This window comes from Pteropus vampyrus, unplaced genomic scaffold (assembly GCF_000151845.1).
Source record: "Pteropus vampyrus isolate Shadow unplaced genomic scaffold, Pvam_2.0 Scaffold43, whole genome shotgun sequence".
In the NCBI taxonomy this organism is placed as follows: Eukaryota; Metazoa; Chordata; class Mammalia; order Chiroptera; family Pteropodidae; genus Pteropus; species Pteropus vampyrus.
In genome coordinates this window covers 8972897-8986255 of record NW_011888824.1, presented here as the reverse complement: position 1 = coordinate 8986255, position 13359 = coordinate 8972897, and the positions used below count along the sequence as shown (strand labels likewise).

The 13359-nt window shown below is 32.4% G+C and overlaps 1 long non-coding RNA gene across 1 annotated transcript in view; it reads right to left on the bottom strand.

Moving 5' to 3' along the window:
* Window positions 1-2167: 2167 nt before the first annotated feature.
* Window positions 2168-13359, bottom strand: part of LOC111738760 — an 18957-nt gene continuing 7765 nt past the window's right edge. The window contains exon 3 of the long non-coding RNA XR_002779963.1: window positions 2168-2188. This is a non-coding gene — a long non-coding RNA (uncharacterized LOC111738760). The remainder of the gene's footprint in view (window positions 2189-13359) is intronic.

Here is a 13359-nt window from a genome sequence, read left to right as displayed (position 1 = left end):
AATGTACTTTAAAATATCTGTATGAATTAGGAACATTATTAATGTTATTGATTATTAATAAGAATGAGAACCATATCAAAAACTCCTCACTCTATCCTTCTTCACTCCATATTAAAAACAAAGAAACATAGTAAGGAAATTTTTAAATATGCTATATTTTAAAATGGATTTTCTAAGTTAAAAGAGAAATACTTTTAAAACAATAACAAATCTAAGAATTATGCATGACTCTTCTAATACTTGATATTACTTTTCTTTGCAAAAGAGAAAGCAATATCGTAGAAGCAATACTTGACCTAGAAAAAAGTGTAGCTTTTTACTTGAAATGTTTTTAAAAACTACCGGAACTGGTATAATTCAATAATTTGTACTTCTGAAAGATTCATCTTTTCATTATCTTGTTATTAATTGATTTCGCTTTCCCATTTTTAAGTTTGGTTCATATTTTCCCATTACTAAGGCAAAACTCAGACTGCGTTCCTACATTATTCTACACTGTCTTTCTTAATGTAAATATAAATAAGTTACCGAAGAGGAAGTCTCTAATTTACCTTCATTTGTGTAATTATCTATTACACTAAACAGCATTTCAACTAGGATTAGGGGCTTCCTTTCCTTTTTTGCTATAACAGTACATTTTTTACAAAGTCGGAGACATTTTTCTTCCTCCTCTCTCACACCTCCACTAGTGTTTATCAATCACTACAGCTTCAGATTACTTTACTTGAAATGGAGAAACCAGAGTTCTGCCCTATTCTATAAAGTGAAAAATCCACTTCCCTCAGCACTGCCTCTGTTAACTATGAACAAAGCTTTAGTTAAAGAACAATAAGAGAATAAAAAGATGGTCTGGCTAAAGATCAGAGAACCACAGAACTGAGCTCTTTATAGTACACATGTCCAGTAGCTATTTGATAAATGGACAATGTACAAATAAATGAAAATTAGAAAAATATTGAGCTCCCACTCCTGCACTGAGAAAGAGTATAAAAATTATTGTGACATCCAGACTCAGAATATATTTTATTATAGAAATAGTGTACTAAATTGTGGTTAAATGCTACTCGTATTTAGTGCTTGTTAAATAAGTTTTTACAGAATGGCCTCAGCTTGAACTCAGCATAATTGCATTCTTACTACAAGAAGTGGATCTGCATTTCAAATAATGAACAAACATAGGTTACATATCAAATGTATTTGTCAGCGTTCCCAGAGAAACAGAACCAACAGAGTCTGAATGCTGTCAGGCTACTTTAGAACTAGGAAGAACCAATGTTCTACTTTGAAGGCCTTATGTGGAGAAGGGTCAGCTTTTTGTTCTAATCAAGCCTTCAAATGATTGATCAAAGCCCGCTCACATTATGAAGGGAAATCTGCTTTACTCAGTCTACCAATTCGTATGTTAGTCTCACTCCAAAACATCCTCATGAAAACACCCAGAATAATATTTGACCAAATATCTGGCACCCTATGGCCCAGTCAAATTGATACATAAAATTAATTATCACAACAACCAAAGAAAATGTCATAACTTAGCTTCTGGAATTTGATATCAGGAACTGTAGTGAAAAGGTAAGAAGACATACTGTGAATACTCTGTCCACTAAGGACTAAGTGTATTATTTTGGGGAAAATAAACTTGTTTCTAAAAGTCTGTTTTTAAAAAATGGGCAGAGGACCTGAACAGACACTTTTCTCAAGAAGACAACAAACGTATGAGAAGATGCTTATTATTGCTAACTATTAGGGAAATGCAAATCAAAACCACAATGAGATATCATCTTACATTTGTTAGAATATCTGTTATCAACAGGACAAGTAATAACAAATGTTGGAGAGGATGAGGAGAAAAAGGAACCCTCATACACTGCTGATGGGACTGCAAATTGGTACAGCCACTATGGAAAACAGCAGAGGTTCCTCAAAAACTGAGAATTGATCTACCATATGATCCAGCAATCCCTCTACTGAGTATTTACCCCAAAGACTTGAAAACCCGTATCCAAAAAGATATTTGCACATCGATGTTCATAGCAGCATTATTCACAGTGGCCAGGACTTGGAAGCAACTGAAGTGTCCTATGATAGATGATTGGCTAAAGAAGCTGTGGTACATATATACAATGGAATAAAATTCAGCCATAAGAAGAGATGAAATACTACCATTTGCAAAAACATGGATGGACCTCTAGATAATCATACTAAGTGAAATAAGCCAGACAGGAAAAGTTAAAAACCACATGATATCATTTATATGTGGGATATAAAGCTAAAAGCAACAAACAAGTAGAACAAACAGACTCATGTATATAGACAATAAACTAGAGGTTATCAGAGGGTGGGGGGATGGGGGAGGCACATAGGGGGAGGAGGGAGGTACATGGGGTAAAAGGAGTCAAACTTGTGATGACTGAAAGAAATCTAATTATAAGAGATGAAATTTTAAAGAAAAAAATAAAATAAATGTAAAAAATAAATAGAATTAATACTAAAGAGAATGAATGAATGAATGAATGAATGAATGTCTGGTTTTTCATTTATAGAAACCATGATAGTTTAGCTAACATATGTCAGTTGAAAAACTATAAAACAACCACTAGAAATTCCTGAATTCAATTTCTCTGATTTTAATATTGTAAGAATGGTGTGATCAATCATATAGAAAAACTGTTAAAAAATAATTCGATATTCACTCAATTTAAAAATTTTAATTCTTAGTATAAAGATATATAAAAATGTCAAAAAGCTAACACATATAAAATTCAAATGTGCTAATTTAGCTGTCTATGTGGGCATTACAAAATTCCTTGAGTTGATGGAAGAATTAGATAACGATATAACCCAAATCAAGAAATGCAAGTTAGTAAGCATTTGTTTTCAAATGTAAGAAGTAAACTTTGCCATGATTTTGGAAGAAAATCACTCTTTTGGATTGTTTTCCTATTTATATTCACAAGCCTACAGTTGGTAAAAGTTTAGTGGCTAGAAGACTGTATTGATGATGATGATGATGATGATGATGATGATGATGATGATGATGATAGCTAATTGAGCAATAATTCCATGCCAGGCCTTGTTATAAATTATTTACTTTTTAAAAAAATTTTATCCTCCCAGTGAGACTATGGTCTAGAATTATTATTCCAAATTTATAGATAGAATGCATTGGGCAGGTTGCCTTTTGCCCAATGCTACACAGTAAGTGGTAGAACTGGACAAGAACTGGGAAGGCAAAACCAACCTATCCTTTGCCTGACTGTTAGGTGGAGATTTCTTGTGCTATTTCTTCTTTTTTATATCTAGATTTTTATATCATGGGGAAAATAACAACAACAACTGCTAGATTTTTACTAGATTTTTATATCATGGGGAAAATAATAACAACAACAACAACTATAATTGTATTTAGGAACTATTAATTAGTATATTTGTGTGGAACTAGGAATCAGGAAACTTGGGTGTGTGATCTCTTTCTGCCACTGACATGCTATGTTCTCTTTCAACATGTTCTTCATAACTTTGTTATTGATTTTACTATTTTTATTTTTTTAAATGTTATATTCTTTAAAAATAGCAATGGTCTAAGATTTTAGAACTATACTAGCTAAATTTGACTATCCACGAATCTCTTTCAGAGTTCAAAACTGTGTCTTTCATGTTTCTTCCACCTCTTTCCAACATACCTCAAGTAATCATAGGGCACCTTATTTCCTGGCACTGAATTGGAGCCTGTGTTAAGTTTTTTATACTTTTACAAATGCATCTTGTTTTTCTCAATGTGATTTTATCTAATGTCAGGGCAGATACCATGTCTTCTTTGCTAGTGTCTTCTGAAGTAACATGCATCCTCAAATAGTAGATTCTCAATAAAAACAACTGAATCGTTACCCTTTGCTAACTTCAGTTGAATCCTGAAAGATAAACATCATTTGACCAGGGATTTCCATAGAGTTTATAGAATGTTTCAGGATTACTCTTATGTTTAGAGTTTAAATGCAACAAGAACAGGGGAATGTTGATCAATTCTTGAAGGGAGGTAGTTGTACATTCCTCAAAGGAAGCATGAAGAATTCATACACTGGTCATGAGCATCAAATTGCCCCAGCAAATTAATACTAATATATCAACATTTCATTAGAAAGAGTACCAGTGACAATATATATCAAATATTATATATACATATATATAAAAACACTAGATATACATGTATTGAACACCATATATATATAACCCAAATCAATATATATATGTATGGTGTTCATATAGTTGTATGTGTGTGTGTGTGTGTGTGTGTGTGTGTGTGTGTATCACATACGTGGGACTGGTTATGGATGATTCAATTTTAAATCATCTCTCTCATCATCACGTTGCATGTCTTCCTTTTTTCAACTGGGACAGGTACTTGCAAGATATAGAATTTGATTATGAAAGCTATTATTCTTATTCATATATGTTTTTTCTTGGAGTTCAGGGCATCTATCCTTTTTATGATATAAGATGTTTCTTGTGTTGATTTATTTGGTGCCTGAGGAGACATCTTTATGCTTTTCTCTCTGGGCATTTTCCACCAAAATTTCCCTCATAATTTGATGCACTTTGTTCTGTGCCTTCCCTCAGCATTAGTGACTCCTAGTTATAATTTCCAATTTTTTTCCAAATGTACTTTTTGCATTCGTTAGCTGCCTGTGGTTATGTGTTGCCACATGTTTAGTTGTTCTTGGGCTTTTTCGTTGTTTATTTTCAGGCACTCATCACAAACGAAATGTTACAGCTGCTTCTGAGATGCCTCAGCAGCTATGTCTTGGGGCTAAAATATGCCAGTTGTGTGTTAGCTGCCTGTCACCTAAGCTCTCATTTACAGCTAGTGGCAACCTCCAATGCTTCTAACTTCCCTCCTGCATGCATATGAATTAATGAAGTGTCAACTCTCAAAATTTAAATACTTAAGTTTTGAAACCCACACTTAAATTACCAGAGAGGCTGCTCTTTCATCATCTTCACAGAGGTTTAGTGGTGAATGACAGCATTTCTGTAGCAAGAAGTAAAATTCTGAATAGAAACAATATGTAAGCCATACAAGCTCACTTATTTCTAACATCAGACATACTTCTGAAGTGTTTAATGTCTTCTTCTCCATCTATCCTAGACTCACCTTACAGCTCATAATGATGACTAGGATTTCTTACCAAACAAATCCAGCCGTATCAATTGCTTTGTCTACAGGATTCTGAAAGTGCTCAATATTTGAGTTCTATAGCTATACTCTGTATGTTATACATACAACATTTTGTACTTATACAGAGTTACATATAAGTAGGGAATCTTACTAGGAATTATTTTCCTAATAAGACAGGAGTATGAAAGTAGGTACTGCAGCTTCTACCTCCTCAATATTTTTTATGTTATTTTATGTGAGTCTGGAAATATGGAAAACATGGTCTAGTTTATGTGAAATTTATTTCATCAGAAAACTTTAAAGATTTTTTTCACACCCGGAATCAGTGAGATTATGGGAGACAAGAAACTCTCAGAAATTTGGTCTGAATAGAAATTGCTGCAACTTTTTATGGGGGCATTTGTTGTCAAAATGCCTTTAAAAAGCTGTCAAAATTTTTAAGTGTGCATGCATCTGAATTAAGAATTCCACTTCAAGGAGTCTAGTCTATGAACATTATCACTCAAGTGAATAAAGATATATTACAGCATTTTGTAACTGCATTACTTTTATTAGCAATAAAAATGAAGTCAATCTGAATGATACTGGTTAAATAGCAGTACATTCATACCACAGACTATGAAGCAATGCTTTAAAAAATAAGGTAGACCTACATGTGCTAAGAAAGAGAAAGTTCTCACTATACTGTTAAGAAAAAGTCAACCAAAAAACACAAATAAACAAACAACAAACAAAAAAATATAGAAATAAAATTATAGAATAATGTATAGAACAGCCTGTTCAGGCAGCACAAACATATCTCAAGGAAGCTGTGAATATGCATATCACATGCGGAAGAACTGAGGAGTCACTTTTACTTTGACTAATACTTCAGATGATCTTATTTAATTAATAACTTATTTGAATGCCTAATATGTTCCAGATACCATGTTAGGTAATTATTTTTTTAATGCTTTCAACAACTGTATTTCTTTAGTCATTTAAAATATTTGTTTTTAAATATGTTCGCTAACCATAAATATTATCACAGAATTTAAGCCATTAAGAAAGCTGAAATTTATACATAAAGGTCACTCAAGGAAAGTGGTAAGATTATATTATAAACAAGTCAGTACTGCAGGCATGTAGGATTCATTAAGCTTATCAAGACTGTGCTATGTGAAATCCCCCAAAATTTCTGTAGCAAGGTGTATGATGCAAATTTTACATATGTATGCATATCTAGTTTTTATAGAAGTTACTGAAAAACTGTTTGGCTTTCTAGCTAGACCATAATACAAAGAACTAATTGTCTTAAATATCATCCCATACTTTGGCTGTTCATACATGTAACCACAGAATCTCCAAGTGAACAGGATGAACATAGACAACACCGTGTCCGTTATTATAAATGAAAGTCATATATTGCAGTGAAAAATGGCATAACAGTTTGGAACAGACAGACCTATTTCAAGGCCTTTCTCAACCACTTAGTAATGTATGATCAGGTGCAAATTACATCGAATAACTGCTTTTTTTCTCCATCAGTAAATAGAGATAACGAATATAAGTTATTTCAGATGGTTATGTAATAACTCAATAAGTTAATGCATGTAAAGCAATCAGTATAGCATCTGATACATAGTAAGCAATGAATAAATGTCTTCTGGTACTATATTTATAATAATTTTAGAATGTGTGATTCTTTTGGGGTTACAAATTCTTTAGAGGATCTATTCATATGTTTTATAATATTTTCCCACCAGTTTAGTAGTTTCCTACTGTTGCTATAACAAATTCTTATAAACTTAGTGGCTTTAAGTAACACAAATTTATTATCTTATAGTTCAGAACTCTCAAATGGGTCTGTAGGGCTCTATTCCTTTTGTAGGCATTAGGGATAATCCATTTCTTTGCCTTTCCCAGTTTCTACATTCCTCGGCTTGTGGCCTCTTCCTTCACATCAAAGTCAACAATGACTGGCCATATCTTTCTCAAGTTACACTACTCTGATATGCCACTGCTACAGTCAAATCTCCCTCTTCCTTCTTCTAATAAGGACCCTTGTAATTACATTGGGTTCAGCAAAATAATCCAACATAATTTCTACCTCTCAGGATCCTAAACTTAGTCACATATTCAAAGTCTTTTTTACCATGTACGGTAACATTCACAGGTCCTGGAGATTTAGATATTGGCATCACTCTGGGACCATTATTCAGACTACAACAACTGGTAAATAAATTTAGACCAGTTTAATAAATTTTTGAAATTTCTGTTTCTATAGCAATGAATTTTTAACAGGCTACACCACCAAAAACCCGCAGTGTCCTTCATCTGTTACTACTGGGGCAGTGTGTTAGCTGTAAAGAACACAGGATGACAGAACACTTTTTTAAATTGCCCCGAAGGAAATCTAGGAGACAAACAAATAATTATAATATAATATATTGTGGTAGAGAGCTAAAGAGATTTGGTCAGAGAAAGCTTCAGAAAATAGATGACTCTTGGAAAGAAGAAAGACTAAAGAAGTATAGAGTCCCCAGCAGATAAATCAGGGTAGAAGAAGGAAGTTTGCAAGCTAGGGGAAAGGAAGGAACATATGCGAAGCAGACAAGATTTAAGAGTATGGGATGTTCAGGGAAAAGTAATAGTTCAATTTGGCAGGAGCAAAAAGTTCAGATTAAAAGTGGTGAGAGGTGAGTCTTGAAAAATTAGTCAAGAGTAAAAGAAATTTAAATTTTGTCATGAGTTCCACTATAATTATCCCATGAGATGGTCAGACTATACATGTATATCACTCAGCAATTAATCAGTACCCACCCATGTAATAGAATCAGGTGCTCTCTTGAGAGAGTTTCTAATTTCCTATTTAACCTCATATGCCCTTTATCAGACACCTTCTAAGACCATAAAGAAATCGTTTATCTCATTAGAACATAGGAGCTGAAAGCAACCTTAAAACCACATTTTCAAGAATGTTCTCAAGTGTGTTCCATAAAATGCTAGATCTGGGAGATATAAATAGAGGGCTCTCAGAAAAGAATTCCATGGTCAAAAGGATTTGTAAACCACTGTAAATTATATACCCTATTTTGAGATTAAAAAATCATCTCATTATATCAGCATATTAATTAATCTGATAAATTATGCAAAATAAATTATTTTATTCAGAATTTCATAGCTTTTATAACCATACATAATTTTTATTCCTGATTTGTTTTTTCCAAGAAGATGTGTGGACATGAGTCTATTGAACAATGCTATGAGAAAATGACTCTAATCCATTGCTTCTCAAAGGCTGTGTCTGGCCCAGCAGCATCAGCAGTACCAAGGAACTTGTTCAAAATGCAAATTCTTAGGCCCTACCTCAAACCTACCATATCAGAAATTCTGGAGGTGGGGCGTAACAAACTGTGTTAAGGAGCTCTCCTGGTGACTGATACCTTGCTAACAAGTGAGCAACACTGCTTTATTCCAATCTGCTTGCACAGCTGAGAATGTTCTGCTCCAGAAAGTTTAAGTGCCCCTTCTGCCCCTGTAGGTCAGTTTTAATGTGGGCATTGTCAAATCTTAGGTCTCACTAAGTTTTAAATTATTCTGCCATTTGATCAGCAATTCTCTCTGATGCTGCACAGTGATACCCATTTCCAGCATCAGCCTCGTAGAAACAGACTGTGTAGTTGCCCTCCTTATAGAGGATTTATTTTCTTATGCTCTAGGTAGTATTTATAGCTTGAACAAACATAGTACATCTTAATGCTACCTCTGTCCTTATTCTAAGACAAATGGAAGATCAAACTATTTCCTTATTTGCAAAAAGTGTTTTTCCTATCTTTTATTTAAGAAAGTTTCTTAAAAACCTCATGATTCTTCTCCATAAGTCACCTGATCTTTCTGTACTGCTCTGAAAGTAATCTAGCATCCTAAAGTATTACTAACATATGATTAGGGGAGAAAGGTTAATTAATTAGTCAAGCAAGAAGGATGAGGGAATCAAAATATATAAAAGAGGAAAGAACACTAAATTTAAATTTGAGTTAAGAAAGATAACTGGTAAATATTAGAAAATGTGTAAGGAAGAAAGGTGATAATGGAAATTTTTGCTTGGGTTAGTTTTGCTGTGGTGGTGGTTTTTAACCTTAATAGGATAATAACCTTATTAGAAAAGATGATAAGGGAAAAAATTAATTTGGAAATCAAAAATTGAAAAATAAAGCTTTTCAAGAATTTAAAAATTATTATTTGCTAAAATCATTGTTGTTCTGCCTTTCTAATTATACACAAGTTGAACAGAAGAAAAACAAGTCTTCTTTAGCCATTTATGAGAATGTATTTCCACCAGTGTGATTTTCCTTCTAGCAATCACAAGCTAAGAGGATATATTCCTTCTCTGTAAATTCAAGAAGCCTGGCAGTAACATGAATAGATGGCAGTAAATAACACTACCACACTGCATCTTAAATGGAATTTCTGATGTCTTCATTTTTATTGCTGTCAACAGTATATCTATCCTTAAGACAATATTTTATCAAACTTATAATGAAAATAATAATGTGGCTGTGGTTTATCTATAGCATATATTTCTATCAGTTAGGGTGAGTTTTTGCTATTGTATTAATTGAACACAAAATTTATTTGTGTAGCACTTGAAATTCTTCAAAAGTACTTTTTCCTAAATACATACTTCTAAAAATATAGAATTTTAAAGTCACAATTTTTTTCAGCATATAAGCTAAAATAATGCAGTTTCTTTTATTAATAATTTTAGTGAGAAATTAAATTTCCAGGAAAACGAAGAGAGTATGGCCTTATCTACCCAAGTGAAATCACAACTGTCCTCAAAATTTTCTGAAAAGAGAACTAAATCTTTAGCCACTGCCCATCTTCACGTAAGTGGGTTGGAAGAATATACAAAACATAAGATTCCACTTAATTGAAAATAACTTTGATTTTAATAATCCTAGGGCTTTTTTCAAACATAGTATGTTAGTAAACATGCTGCCTTCTATAAGGTAAAATTAAAAGAATAGCATACTCTATGCTCAATATTGAATTTATATTCATATTTCATATTTATAATTCACATCTGAATTCATATTTTATAGATATGTGACAGAATCAATGAGAATTATTGGTCATATGAATAATTTATAAAGTGAAAGGAAAAATATATTTTTAGCACAGGGAAAATCATATAAGTCTAGGTTTCAGCACTTATTAGTTATGTGAATCTTGGACAAGTTATTTAAACCCCGTTAGTCAGTGTCTTCATCTGTAAAATGGTCATAATAGTAGTACCTACTTCATCGGGTTGCTAGGAAAATGAATAAGTTAACATTTATAAAGTGCTGAGAGGAAGTCTAGCATATAATAAGAGCTAGATGAGTATTTGTTAAATGAAATAGATAAATGAAACCGAGTGAGCTGGGGGAAATGACCATTTCTCCTCATTCCAAAATATTTCTAATGGTATCTCTAAAAATTAAGCACTGTTATTCATAAGTACAAATGCCATTCATTAGAAAATTAGTGCATCCAATAAGAATGAGTTTAATGTTAATAACAATTTATGAGTTAGGTACCTGAGCACCTAATTGATGACCTCATGAATTTACAGAATTATGAAAGTGTAAAAAAGAAAAGAAAACGTTATATATTTAGCAAGACTATTTTTGCATCTTTAAAACAGATTATTCTTCAAGCTGAAAATTCAGTTTAAAGTATATTACATTTACATAACAAATAAGGTAAATACTGAAACAAATCCAAGTGCCCAAGATAGGGTAAAACTTTGGGCACAGAAAATTAATGCTAACTCGCAACGGCAAAAATATAAATAAGTAAGTTAGTATGTGAGTAAGTAAGTAAGTAAATAATAAATAAATAATGTAAGAACTCATATATGAAGATGATCCCAAATTGAAACATTGAAATGTTCGCACAATTCTCCATTTCACATTAATCTAATGAAGTTACCTACCACAAATCTAACCAGTTATCAGAATGACTATAAAATCTAGAACTACTGTAGTTTTGTGCTTTGGTTGGGAAAGATGGAGGAAGAGACTTTAAGTGGATTTTTCATCTAATCAATATTTACATTATATACCGTATATTGTGAGAAATATAATAAATAACACATTAAAAATATATTCCTCACTAAAAGCGAGTGCTACAAGTACATTTACTTTATTTTGGGGCACCAGAAGTTTGACTGCAAAAGTTAATCCAAATAGCCATGTTTAAGAACAACACTGGGAGGAGGTCTTTGACTTGGAACTTTAAAAAGAAACAGAAGTGACCATTTAAGAATACGTAACTAGTTTATCCAGTATGGCTGCAGGCATGGAGATTCTATACGTGGAACCCTTCAGGAACTGATGTTTTCATAGGCTTGAAAGACAATGGAATTTAGAATGTTGGCAAGTGTAATTGAAGTGATGAACAACAGACTCTAAAAAGGAGAAAGTGGAGCTTCTACATTTGAGAAAATAATTCCACTCAATCTGCACTTAGAAAATATTTGGTCTTGTGGAACATAAAAAATTTTTCCTGACATTTTGGCATTGTTGAGATATTTTCTGGAGCAGAATTTCTTCAGCCATTGTGGCACATTGCTCTGGGCTGCTGTGAACACATCATAGGTGTCCTGGCATATTTTAACCAGCATGCAATATTTTTTTAACTATAACTAAAGACACAAGTTGTTATCATGATTTCCTTCAGACAAAACATTGAGTTAAAGAAAGAAACAAAGCATAAGTTCAGGTCAATACCAAAAAGAACATGTGTTTATGGTTATATACAAAAACTATGACTATTAATCCTTTAAGAAAGTGAAGTAAGAGAAGGTGCAGTTTACTCAAAAAGAGTGTTGAAGGGTAACCACTGAACAAAGAAAGTGATAATTATCAATCCTTTTAGTCAATATTTAGTTAAAAATATGTATTAGCATCTGTTAACTACCAGATATACACTTTTAGAGGATCTACAATAAAAACACACAGTCCAACATCTTTAAAATAATAGTTCTTCTTGAAATTATTCCAGCCTTATTTATAATTGTTTTGAATTTTGTGTGATAATATTACCCTAAATTGTGGTGAAAAGTTTTGTAAATTCAAGTATTCATATATTTGCTCCAAATACAGAAGTGATAAAAACCATAGCCAGAAAGAGATGCTGTGATTTCTTCAAAATACTATCCTGAAGAGAAAGAATATTATTTTATGCTTGTAAGAATCATCATTGCCTTCTAACAACACAAAAATTTGACCTTTTAATATTAAGATAGTATCTTTCAAATTTAAAGTTTACTTATGTGGTGGCCCTAATATCACTGTAAACCCTTTAAATCCTAGTTCTCTGAAAATTCAGCTATAGATAAAATATGTCATTCCTCTTTCTAAATAGTAAATGAGCAGATTGAAGGGCAGGGAGAAGTAGGAAGGCTCTAAATCCATTAGCAATGGTCTATGTTACTACAATAGAACATACTGAAAGCAACATCAAGACTAAGGTCAAAACCTAAGTAAATATCTGTCAAAATCTTAAATTTTAGAAGCTCATAATGCAAGCTGATTGTACACCAGGTCATTTTACATCTTTCACTGTGAAAGTTAGCCACAATAGCAATTATGGCAGTTATTGATTTAATTTGCAGTGTTTTAGTTTTGGATGGGATAAGACTAGTAATATCTGATTCTGTAACATAACGAATGTTTTACCGAATCAATATTTCAATGAAGGTATGGGAAACTGTGGAAACCCTCAAACTTCTATGGCTATAGTTAAGATATATCAATACATAGATTTTGATTGGCATTTAATAATGTTTAAAAAAGTATTTTCGAACACTATAGAAATATAACTAAAAGTAATACAATTGCTCTTCTGACGAGAAAATAAACGCTCAAGGAAACTGAAAAAAGTACACAGTCGAGATACTACTCCTATGCTCATATTACCTTTGTGACCAATCAAGATACTGACTTATCAGCCTTTATAAATAAAGATTTTAAAACGAACTTCATAGAACTCTTCTATGATTGAAAATTATATAGATTACATCAATTAATAAACCAGTAGCTAATGATGAGTCAATGTTTTAACTGTTGTATTTCAAGCTACAATAAGCTTTATTATCAGGACTCTGAATAGCAACATGAACAATAAGAAACATCATTAAAAATATTTCAAAA